Here is a 12,902-nt window from a genome sequence, read left to right on the forward strand (position 1 = left end):
TTAGGGTGGCAGAGACTATACGTGGGACATCCAACTATGGGATGGCAATGCGAGACTTCCTCTGATGCAGCAAGCAGCAGTGGCAGTACATTGCCTGAACCTTCCACTGGCAGGGCCTGATTGAGAGGTCAACTCGCCGTGAGACACAGTGTCAGTACTTTTGACGCACTCGCCTGGCATCAATACTAGCAGTATCAAAGAATGAAGATCATAAATAAAGAGTAATAAAGGATTTCCTGCATCCGCGAGTTGTCATCCTCTGCTGTAGCTTCACCTATCTCCTGCACTGAATCACTATCCATTCCAAGCCATACTAGAGATCGCATTACAAATTTTTGTCTTTGCGTACATATTTTCGATAGCTTCGATCAAGTGATTGGGATACACATTCTTCTTCATTATGCTCTATAACTGTTCCCAATGTGCCATATCAAAAGCTTTTATATAACAATGAAAAAAGAGCCTGTTTTTAAGTTAAAATATCTTCTATAATATATTTTTAAGCTAAATATATTAGCTGCGTATGATCTCTTTTTGTGAATACACGTTGTTCTTCCAGTAAAAGAGAGTGTGTTATAATCTTAAACCCCTTTCATTACTATTTTAGCACATATTTTATACCAAACATTTAGCATATTTATTACACATTATTTGTTACAAGAACTTCCATCACTTTTCTAGAAAAGTTAGATTACTTTAGCTTTTCTCCACTCTTCGCGTATGGTTTTCCTTTCCCAGCAAAGGAAAATCATATGTAAGTATATGAATTAGGAATCATCCCCCGATATTTGAGTAGCTCTATATTCATTTTGTCTAATCCGGAGTTTTGAAATATTTTGAAAGGATTTCAGTACTATGGTAATTTTGTCTGTATTTGTTGGGTCAGTTCATGCAGCACTCTTATCTATACTTTGGTTTCCTTGGCTGCCTCTAGGGCTTTCATTATGCCTTAATTATTTGTAATGCTGGATCCACGATTTTTATTCATTTACGTTTGTACATAGCCGTTTAGATGTTTCTTTAATTTAGAAGCCATCCCTTGCTTACCGGGAACATCGTCTGCTACTGATTTCATTAATCTATTCTTTCTTCAGTCTCCTTGTTGCTGACTTAACATTATTCCTACGCATTTTATACTCTTCCTCTCATTCTAGGTTCAGATTCTGCATCTTTAGTTAAGCTACTCGTATGGCACTTTCTTTCTTGTTAACATTGTAGTTTACAATTCTTTGTTGATGTCGTTACTTGTTGGAACCTCAACTAAATATTGCTGTAACTGACTCTGATAGACATATTTCATTCCTTCATCTTGCAACAAATAAGTTTTATACGCTTCTACAACGTTAAATAGTATCTCTTTCCACTTTTTTCCTCATTTAACCAGGATTACTATTTTTGGAATTACTGGATAATGATCTGTGTATAAGTCACTTCCTCTGTGTATCTACTACTTCTAGTCGCAATATTCTGTTAACCAATAAATACTCAATAATTTACTGATGCCCTCAGGTAGTCCATGTATATTTACCGATTTATTCTTCTTAAAAAGTCACTGATAATTTTTTGTTGGTTTTAAGGTGCAAACTCCTTCAATAATTTAGCATTTTCATTCAGTATGATTTCAGATTTCGGGTTTCATATTTGAGATTCCTCATCACTTCTCTTATTGTTTTGTTCCTCATACGAGCATTCAGATCACCACCCACAATAATTAAATCTCTTTTGTAGACTTTATTGAATACAGAGTGAAGAACATAATAAACACATTCTGATTATTCACGTTTGTTGTCTCCTGGAGCACATTCGGCCTTTAGTCTAACAATTACAATCCTTTCATTTATGATGGTGCAGCTTTCTACATAATTTTTTATCCAAAATATTTCCCCCCCCTGCAGCTCTTTTCTCCCATTGAGCTACACAATAAAACACTGTGCATTAATTAGTTTCTTTTGTCACTTGAAATTTCTTTTTCGTTTGTTAATTACAGAAACACTTACTTCTTCCCTAGGCAGCTCATTATGAAATCTTTCTCCTTTGCCTTTTATGCCTCTCACACTCCACATTCATACCTTTAATGTGTCTTTAATTCTAAATCGCTAGTCCTTTTTTCTTACCTCTGCCGTCATAGTAAAACCTATGTAGGTGTTCTTCTGACGTTACCATTACATGAAATTTCTGTATCATACACTTGTCAATGCCGGTGTCCTTCAAATCCAATATTTCGTACATTTGCAAGCTTCAGAACACCACTGGTACAAGATATTAACAGTTTACATTGTAATGGCTACCTGCTTTTATTATAAATACCTATCTCACATATAATAAGTAACAGAATCTGAGTTTGTAAAGAGAAAAAGAAAAAAAAAGTGTAGAAAGGAAACACTGAGTTAATCATGTGTAAGACTTTGGTTAAAAAATTGAGACTGCAAGTTACTATGTGCTTCACTTCTGCGAGAGGCTAAGGGAGAGGTACCATTATTTCAGGAAGGATTCTTGTAGAAATTCTCTCAATCTCCTCTACATCTTCAGCTGGTAAAAACTCGTAAGGGCCGCTGACAGACGATCAATACCCAAGAATAATTTTGGATGAATAGCACTTTTATAGAATGGATTGTACTTGTACTGATTTTTTGACAGTAATCTGGAGCATGGCATTAACATCTCATAACTATATTTAGTGATCTTTCGTCCTTATTTCTCTCTGGGCTCATGTTCATCACTTGGGGATCTGATTACAGCAATCGATCGATTACTGCAGTCGAACCAATATAAATTCCTTAGACGATTTAGCGGTAAGAAGTTACTTTTGTTTTTTACTGAGAGGCAGCAGCCAGACTTTGCACCAAGCATTTGCCATTCATTCGTAATCTTCCTATATTTCGCTACAGTTTTATAAAGCTGTGATTTCTTAATATAGAAGTGAGTAAGTAGTGGAAGTGAGCCGGTTTTTTTTCCCACAATTTAGGGTTTGTCTACATATGTGGCATGAGCAAGCACCCCTTCTCCGTACACTTCCCCGTAATCACCGGTCAACCCTTTCTCTCTTTCTCTGTTCCCTTTCTTCCCTTTCCGAAGGATGTTACCTTCGTGCTGCAGGTTCGACCCCTGTCTTCTTTATTATTTTTGTAATTCGCGAAGGCACAAATATGGGTGGTATACATCTATATTATTTAAACCATTAGGGTTAAAGAATGTATAGAGCATTATTGCCCTACCCCTTTATTTAAACGAGTTAGCACTGTGAGTGTAAGGTTCTCACGATATTGTTATTTGCGCAAATTTGCTGCTCTGCCGCTTTATTTAAACAATATAGGCAAGTCCGCGAGTGGTTCACACACAACGCTGTTTACTGATCGATAGCTGGCAGCAGTTCCCGCAGACTGGTTTGAAAATCCACACAACGTGACCAGAACTGTAGAAGCGGGCGAGCCTCTTCACAACAACACTGCCGTTATCTTGAGCCATGTGGTCTGTACACCCAAATCTATTGTAATAGAATAATCAGCTTAGTGGTCATCACAGCCGAGTATTTAGATCCGGACAGTACACAGTGGTGGTGTTTGAAAATTGTCTATATTGCGGTAATAAAGTGATTTTATCTAGCAACGTGTGGTGCGACTTATGCGAGAATTCAATGCACAATAGGGAAATATTCTACAGCATTGTTCAAACGACTACAGTGCTACTGGATGAGCACACAGTAGGTAATGGCGACCTTCCACGAATTTCCAAAATCTACAATACAGCAGATAGGGATCAATGAACTCATTTACAAGAACATACATTTAATAACTTAATGTGCGCCAGCTATCCAATCCTGTGTGGAGCATATAAACACTTCGGCTGGTCACAACATTTACATGGTTTGAATGACAAGTTACGGAAGGATTTGGTGCACCTTGCACATCAGAACATACAGATTGCGGAGGAGGTTATAGTACAATATTCCAATGTGTGTAGTGCATAAATACTGAATATGCACAACTCTGCTCTGTTACATGTCGGAACGAAACTAAGACTTTATTTAAGTATATTTGTGTATCTATCTGTGTATTAATGTTGGTAAGCTATTTATGCACAGTACATAAAGTGAGAACAAAAGTTACGTTTTTCTCTCTAACATCCAGTGTTTGCTTATGCAATGAAATAGTCAGTATCCTGTGTTCAGTACACAAATGGCGTAAGAGAGAAATTTAATAATATACATACAAACTACAGTGGCCTCTGGACTGTGTATGTTGCTGTAGGCATTTCAACAGGTTGCTAAAAGTGGTGTAGGCCTGACATATAAACACGATAGCGAAAATCGGTCTTTTCAAATTTCTGTTGTCGTCTTGTGATAAATACTCTCAGTGAATGGCAATAAAAACCTAAAAGTTTATAACTGCTTACGTTAAAGAAAGTGAAGCACTTAAGGCTGAAAATTTATTCTGAAACTTACGTAATTAATGAATGTGCTAAGTTGCACATACATTTTATGTGTGTTCTAAGGGCAGCCGAGGCAAGACGTACTGGCTGTTTCATCATAATTGGTACAAACGAAAGGAGACTGTAAAATACAATGAAACAAGCCAATAAACCTAACGAACATAGGTCTGCAATCCAAATGTTTCCCCGATATGACATACGAGGGCTATTGGGAAAGTAAGGAACGATAGGTAGCGAAATGGAAACCACAGTGAAATTCAAAACTGTTTTATTTGCAACAGTTAGCTACAACTTCCAGCTATTTATCTCCATAATCGTCGATCCGACTCAGACGTTTGTCGTAGAATTGTAAGAAATTTTCCAATACCCTCGTTATAGAAGGCAGCCGCCAGTGCTTTCCGCCAATTCTCTGCGGTGGCCTAAAGCTCATTGTCTGTGGCAAAATGTATCCGCAGCCAGCGGTTCATGTGAGCAGAGATGCAACTCAGAGGGAGACAATTACGAGCTGTATTGTGGGTAATCAAACATTTCCAACTGAAAACGATGCAGAAGCATCCTCATTGCCCCTGCAGAATGCGGCTGAGTATAGTCATCATCATCATCATCATCATTTAAGACTGATTATGCCTTTCAGCGTTCAGTCTGGTGTATAGCCCCCCTTATAAAATTCCTCCATGATCCCCTATTCAGTGCTAACATTGGTGCCTCTGCTGATGTTAAACCTATTACTTCAAAATCATTCTTAACCGAATCCAGGTACCTTCTCCTTGGTCTGCCCCGACTCCCCCCTCTACTGCTGAACCCATGAGTCTCTTGGGTAACCTTGCTTCTTCCATGCGTGTAACATGACCCCACCATCTAAGCCTGTTCGCCCTGACTGCTACACCTATAGAGTTGATTCCCAGTTTTTCTTTGATTTCCTCATTGTGGACATCCTCCTGCCATTGTTCCCATCTACTAGTACCTGCAATCATCCTAGCTACTTTAGCTACTTTAATATCCGTAACCTCAACCTTATTGATAAGGTAACCTGAATCCACCCAGCTTTCGCTCCCATACAACAAAGTCGGTCGAAAGATTGAACGGTGCACAGATAACTTAGTCTTGGTACTGACTTCCTTCTTGCAGAAGAGAGTAGATCGTACCTGAGCGCTCACTGCATTAGCTTTGCTACACCTCGCTTCCAGTTCTTTCACTACGTTGCCATCCTGTGAGAATATACATCCTAAATACTTGAAACCGTCCACCTGTTCTAACTTTGTTCCTCCTATTTGGCAATCCGTTTATATTTCTTTCCCACTGACATTACTTTCGTTTTGGAGATGCTAATCTTCATACCATAGTCCTTACATTTCTGATCTAGCTCTGAAGAAGAAAACGCACGACGGTTATGTAATGTTGGCTGCACTGCTTCAGGCAAAATTTCCCACCAGGCCTTCGTACGTGGCGGGAGACACTATTGCTCTAGGTATCTTTATGTGCTCCCTCTGTGCCCAGAACTAAAATGAACGACGTAATGATCGACCGGCATGCTAGAGACACTGCCCAACACACCTGTGCAAACCTTCATCGAATTTTTACTGTGGTTTCCATTTCGCGACCGGTCGTTCCTTACTTTCTGAATAACCCTCTATTATGACTTCGTACATGAAGACCTAGTAACAGATTCCTCGAGGATCCAAACTACAAATATGCATTTCAAAAAATGGTTCAAATGGCTCTGAGCACTATGGAACTTAACAGCTGTGGTCATCAGTCCCGTAGAACTTAGAACTACTTAAACCTAACTAACCTAAGGACATCACACACATCCATGCCCGAGGCAGGATTCGAACCTGCGACCGTAGCAGTCGCACGGTTCCGGACTGCGCGCGTAGAACCGCGAGACCACCGCGGCCGGCTATACATTTCAGGACAAACACATTACAACAAGTGTTCCACATAGCCACTGCTCATGAGAAGACAAGCTTCAGCACGTTTCACCATCGATGCCCAAATACAATCAGATATGCAAGATTTGAATGCATTTGCAACCATCGGCAATGTGTTCCCGAAGTCCATAGATGCTATCAACAGGGCTGTAATACCCCAAAGCTTTTAAATACCCCCAAACAAAAATATACAGTGGATTCAAGTCGGGGGACCTGGCAGGCCACGGCTCCGCACCCCAGTTCGAAGCCACATTACCATCATGTACGTACAACATACGAAACCATTCACCATAAGGAATCTGATCCAAGCAATCTGTTATAAGATGTTCGTTTTCTCACTCGTAAAACAACGTATCGGGAAATCATTGGTTTCTAGGCCTATGTTTATTAGTAATATTTACTTGTTTCGCTATCGTTTAATTTCCCCTTTCGTTTATACTTGTCATACTCAAACAACCTTTACACATAATTATAATACATAGGTACAGAGATATCTTAACCTGATCTGGCAAGTCGATATGTAGTTGCATTAGAATGTCACTACTTTTCGCCATGATGGCGATTCCCTTTTTTAAACCAAGCCATTGTATGAAGTTCAGTGCTTTCTGCTGACAATGTTCCAGTGTGTGACTTCCAGAACTGCTGCAAAAGACACAGTTACGTCCGCCATAAAAGGTAATGCCACTATGATCTGCCGATCATTTACCGTGGAAGCAGAAGTTTTAAACAGCTCCCATGGTGAGCAGAGGCTGTAACATTTTAGTCGCCACGAAGAGGTCAACATACAATTCTGAGGTAGGTACAGACAACTCGTAGACACCGTGCGAGGTGGCGTAGTTGTTAGTACACCGGATTCGCAGTCAAGAAGACGACGGTTCAAACCCGCGTTCGGCCACTCTGATTTAGGGATTTAGTGATTTCCCTGAATCGCTTCAGGCAAATTCCGGAATGGTTCCCTTGAAAGGGCACGACCGACTTCCTTCCCCATTGTTCCATAATCCCCTGGATCCGATGACCTCGCTGTTTGCCGGGTTGGGGATTTTCTCTGCCCGGGGACTGGGTGTTTGTGTTGTCCTCATTATATAATCATCATCATTCGTGACAGGAACTGGATTGTACTGTGAAAAAATTGGGATTTTGTACGGGTGCAGATGACCGCGCAGTTGAGCGCCCTACAAAACCAAACATCATCATCATCAACTCGCAAACCAACCAACCAAATTGTAGACCATATGCACTTGCATTTTAGACTTCATATTGTAGCACCGTTCCTAACCCAGAATACTCTGTGGTTATGGCAGCCTGCTAGTTTTCGTCGGGAAAATCATTGAAGCATTTTTTTGCTTGCCTGTAGCTACAGCTCGATGAACAGACATTACTATGACGGATCGGAAGTACGACTGAAACCGATCCACAAAGCCAATCTACCGCTGAATGTACTGCTGCCATCATATCGTGGCGTGACAGGACCTTCTTCTTCCTTCCTATAATTTACTCGAGCAGTTCAGAATTTCTTGTATGTGTTTTCCGCCTGTCGACTGAGCAGTGACTGCTGGATCGTAACCTGTGAAAGTATGACCGTTTAAGCACACTTTTCCACTCATTTCAGTGCTATTGCATCAACTGATAACGTCTGCTCCCCCTATGTGTAACTGAGAGTTTTAATCAATATATCTGTTTGTATGAGCCTGTCTACGACTGTCATTTACTTACCGTAGAAATCTGCCCACTTGTCCTTAACTTTTAGGAGAGGCGTTCAGTAAGTAATGGAACTCTTTTTCTTGTAAAAGTAGATTAGTTTTATCCAGGATTCCAGTACATCATATTTTCCACATTCTTCTGGCTACAAAACTACGTTTCTCAACATAATCTCCGTTCAATGCGACGGCCTTACGCCACCGTTTTGGGAGGGCCTGTATGCCCACAAGGTACCACTCTACCGGTCGACGTCTAGCTGCATCAGCGACGTCGCCATCATCCACGTAATGCTTCCCGCGGCGTGCATCCTTCATTGGGCCAAACAGATATCTGATCTGTAGGGGGGATGAGGAAGAACAGTCCAGTGAAGTTTTGTGATATCCTCTCGGGCGCGCAGACTTGGGTTAGGCATTGCGTTGTCATGGAGAAGGAGAAGTTCGTTTGTATTTTTGTGGTGACGATCACGCTGAAGCGTTTCTTCAGTTTCCTGAGGGTGGCAAAATACAGTTACAAATTCAAGTTACAGATCATTGCAACACGAGGGAAGACATCAAACAGAATAACCCTTTCAGAAGTTTGAGTCCTCCCTTGGGCATGGGTGTCTGTGTTCGTCCTTAGGATAATTTAGGTTAAGTAGTGTGTAACCTTAGGGACTGATGACCTTAGCAGTTAAGTCCCATAAGATTTCACTCGCATTTGAATGCATAACCCTTTCAGAGTCGAAGACGTCCAGTTGTGCAGCTTGGTGCTTAATTGTGATCTGTCGATCACCTCGAATGAGAGTGTCTACACTTCCCAACACTGGAGAAGTCAAGCTGTGTGCAGCCGGCCGGAACACGGGAGAGTGGACAGGTTCATATGATGAGGACAGATGCCTCGCCCAACGAGTCACCGTGCTTTTGTTCACTGACAAGTCTCCGCAGACATTCTGCAAGCGCCTATGAATATCTGCGATGTTTTTGTTTTCTGCTAAAAAGAAAGTCACCGACAATTCTTTGCTTCGAACGAATCTCCATTACAGACCCCATTTTCCACTCAAATTCCACATTCAGCCGAAAATGGCCTATAAAAAAATGCGTAGCATTACTTACTGAACGCCCTTCGTACAAACAGCGTTATCATAATCACAGCGAGTAAGCGAGAGGCCAGTGTTAGTTACACTTGCAAGTACGAGTTGATATCGATGCCTAGGTCTCGCTAAGAAAAGGAAGTTGTAAAGGCAGTGAGAAACGCCTTCTTCTATAAAGGAGGGTGTGCGATGCGTCTGTAGGCGGTAGTTGTGAGGGTGTTCAGGTTTTGAGGGGTGAGGGGAGGGGAGTCGAGTGCGTAGGAGGGGTTGAGCGTTGAGCAGGCGTGCGGCGGAGCACACGCGATTGTGGGAGCGCGTTTTGATGAAGAAGCGCGAGGAATGGCTGCGATCAATAGCGAATTCACCTGCCTGGGCCGCGCGGCCGCAGCCGCAGCACGTTTTGTTTGGGCGGCCGCGCGCAAAGGGGCGCAGCTGTTAGCCTTCTGGTTGACTGAGCGTGAACTCCGAGGTTGCTTTCAACAACGCACTGCCTCTCCGTAAACGGGATGTCGAACTGCAGCGTTCCGGCCACGATCCTCAAACTTCCTAGCTACAGCATGGGATAACCGAGCGTCACTAGAACGCGAAAGCAAATATTTTCCGAAACTGGGCACAGGTGTATGCATCACATTGCGTGTTCCAAATTCATAGAGAACGAAATAATCAGTTTCAGTACAATTAAAAAAAAACAGCAGCAATTGTGCAGTATCATTTTAAAACTCTAGTGTGATCTGGACGTTGACAGGTAGACTTGAAAATTCTTTCTGATTTATCTCCACTCATGTTTTAATTCTTGATTACAATGTGAAGCAAAGCAGGACCATGACATGCGGCAGAAATCCATAAATTAATAAGTGCAATTCACAAAATTAAATGTCCGAAAAACGTAAACGCCTGTTAACGTTTGCTCAGATATGCCACTGCTCATGGCTGAAAACTGCGAATGAACTTCGCTAAGTGGAAAATTGGTATTAGCATGTGCGAGAGGAACTACTTCTCGATCTACAGCACAACACACCGTTACTTATTTGATCCCTGAAGTGATCCATTGCTTATCAGTGCCTGTGTTGCCATTCAATGTCCTACAGACACGTACTGAATACCGGGCAAGGTATTTCTTCAATACAACACTAAATGCCGATTTATCCAAGAGATAATCCCTACATCGCAGTATAACATGTGGTCTGTTTTCGCAGAAGACTGAAATGTTCAACGTGTCACATCACGAGGTTCCGTAAAAGTGTTGCAGATGATTGTCAGCTTATTGCGTATATACTTAGTAAAGGCGACTTCACTGTTTTAACTTAAGAAAGTAGTTATCATTTCCTTTCACGATTAGCAGAAACAAAACCAAAAGAGCGATTAAAAATTCTTTTTATCCGGGGGTTGTCTAATGAAGTATTGCTGTACTACGCTAACCTGATAGTACCTTGCTTCAGATACTGTTAAAATCAAGGGCATAACGTTTGTGATTATGAACTACTAAATAATTCTTAATCAAGCACATACCGATGGAACATGATGTAGGCGACAAGAACCTGGACGCACGCGGTAATTCTAAGTTCAAAGGCCAGAATTCTCCACGCAGAGATCATTAGCAATGATTTTTTTGTATATGATAGTCTTATTTTCTCCGACTTGTTAAATAGCTTACCCAAACATTGGTTTTTATTGAGTTATCCTCTACGTTTCTTGCTATTATGTCTTCTCTTACATGTAACAAAGCATTCTTCATACTGTAAAATAATTTCAGCGTTTAGAAGATCTATTGAAGGGAACGGACAATATACTTAGCACCAAATAACACTTAAGGATAAACAGAGCAAAGGCAAAGGTGATGAAGAATAGTTGGCAGGAAATGAATTACAGGCTTAACATCAACAGTGGGTACGACACAACAGTGGAAGAGTTCTCCTGTCTATGAAGAAAGATTACACAGGATGGCAAAAACCTGGAATATAGCAGAAGCAGGTTAGCGCAAGTGAGGAAGTTTTCGTCAAAAAAAGATACTATAATGTAACAGCTTAATATGAGCTGCAAATTGATAAAAGTTCCCGTGGACAAGAAAGACGATACATAAATATGGATTTTACGGACAGTTTTTAAGTCTACAATAACACCTAAATGAAGATGCATAAGGAACTATTTGTTAATAACTATTTTATCTACATCTACATCTATACTCCGCGAGCCACCTTACGGTGTGTGGCGGAGGGTACTTATTGTACCACTATCTGATCCCCCCTTCCCTGTTCCATTCACGAATTGTGCGTGGGAAGAACGACTGCTTGTAAGTCTCCGTATTTGCTCTAATTTCTCGGATCTTTTCGTTGTGATCATTACGCGAGATATATGTGGGCGGTAGTAATATGTTGCCCATCTCTTCCTGGAATGTGCTCTCTCGTAATTTCGATAATAAACCTCTCCGTATTGCGTAACGCCTTTCTTGAAGTGTCCGCCACTGGAGCTTGTTCAACATCTCCGTAACGCTCTCGCGCTGACTAAATGTCCCCATGACGAATCGCGCTGCTTTTCGCTGGATCCTGTCTACCTCTTCTATTAATCCAACCTGGTAAGGGTCCCATACTGATGAGCAATACTCAAGAATCGGACGAACAAGCGTTTTGTAAGCTACTTCTTTCGTCGATGAGTCACATTTTCTTAGAATTCTTCCTATGAATCTCAACCTGGCGCCTGCTTTTCCCACTATTTGTTTTATGTGATCATTCCACTTCAGATCGCTCCGGATAGTAACTCCTAAGTATTTTACGGTCGTTACCGCTTCCAATGATTTACCACCTATGGCATAATCGTACTGGAATGGATTTCTGCCCCTATGTATGCGCATTATATTACATTTATCTACGTTTAGGGAAAGCTGCCAGCTGTCGCACCATGCATTAATCCTCTGCAGGTCTTCCTGGAGTACGTACGAGTCTTCTGATGTTGCTACTTTCTTGTAGACAACCGTGTCATCTGCAAATAGCCTCACGGAGCTACTGATGTTGTCAACTAAGTCATTTATGTATATTGTAAACAATAAAGGTCCTATCACGCTTCCTTGCGGTACTCCCGAAATTACCTCTACATCTGCAGATTTTGAACCGTTAAGAATGACATGTTGTGTTCTTTCTTCTAGGAAATCCTGAATCCAATCACAAACCTGGTCCGATATTCCGTAAGCTCGTATTTTTTTCACTAAACGTAAGTGCGGAACCGTATCAAATGCCTTCCTGAAGTCCAGGAATACGGCATCAATCTGCTCGCCAGTGTCTACGGCACTGTGAATTTCTTGGGCAAATAGGGCGAGCTGAGTTTCACATGATCTCTGTTTGCGGTAATCGTGAATGTTTTGTGTATTAAATATACCTGTAATATTCCCAGAGTCAATAGTTATGTATTAATATTTAGGAAAGAAGCGTACGCGCGATGAGGAACCGCTACGGCTCTTATTTCCCATTCTATAAAATGCAGATATAGAATTTGAATTTAAAATAAAAACAGCTGATTGTTTAAATATGCACTTTAAACATTACTTAACGGCTGTTGGCAGTCATCTTCCAAAAATATTTATTTCCGATTGTTAGGATGATCTTGAAGAGCGTGCTGTTTGACGAGCAGACGTAGAAAAGCCGGAGTTGAAGACAGGTTGGGTGAGTATGTGGACGTGGAACTGTGTCATCTCCGGGGAGGTGAAATTAGTAGTGGAAATACTGTGTTAAGGAAAGTACAATTTGGTCAGGTGTGGCACTTATGCTGCAAAGTCGTCTCTTAAA

The sequence above is a fragment of the Schistocerca cancellata genome, chromosome 4 (assembly GCF_023864275.1).
Source record: "Schistocerca cancellata isolate TAMUIC-IGC-003103 chromosome 4, iqSchCanc2.1, whole genome shotgun sequence".
NCBI lineage: Eukaryota > Metazoa > Arthropoda > Insecta > Orthoptera > Acrididae > Schistocerca > Schistocerca cancellata.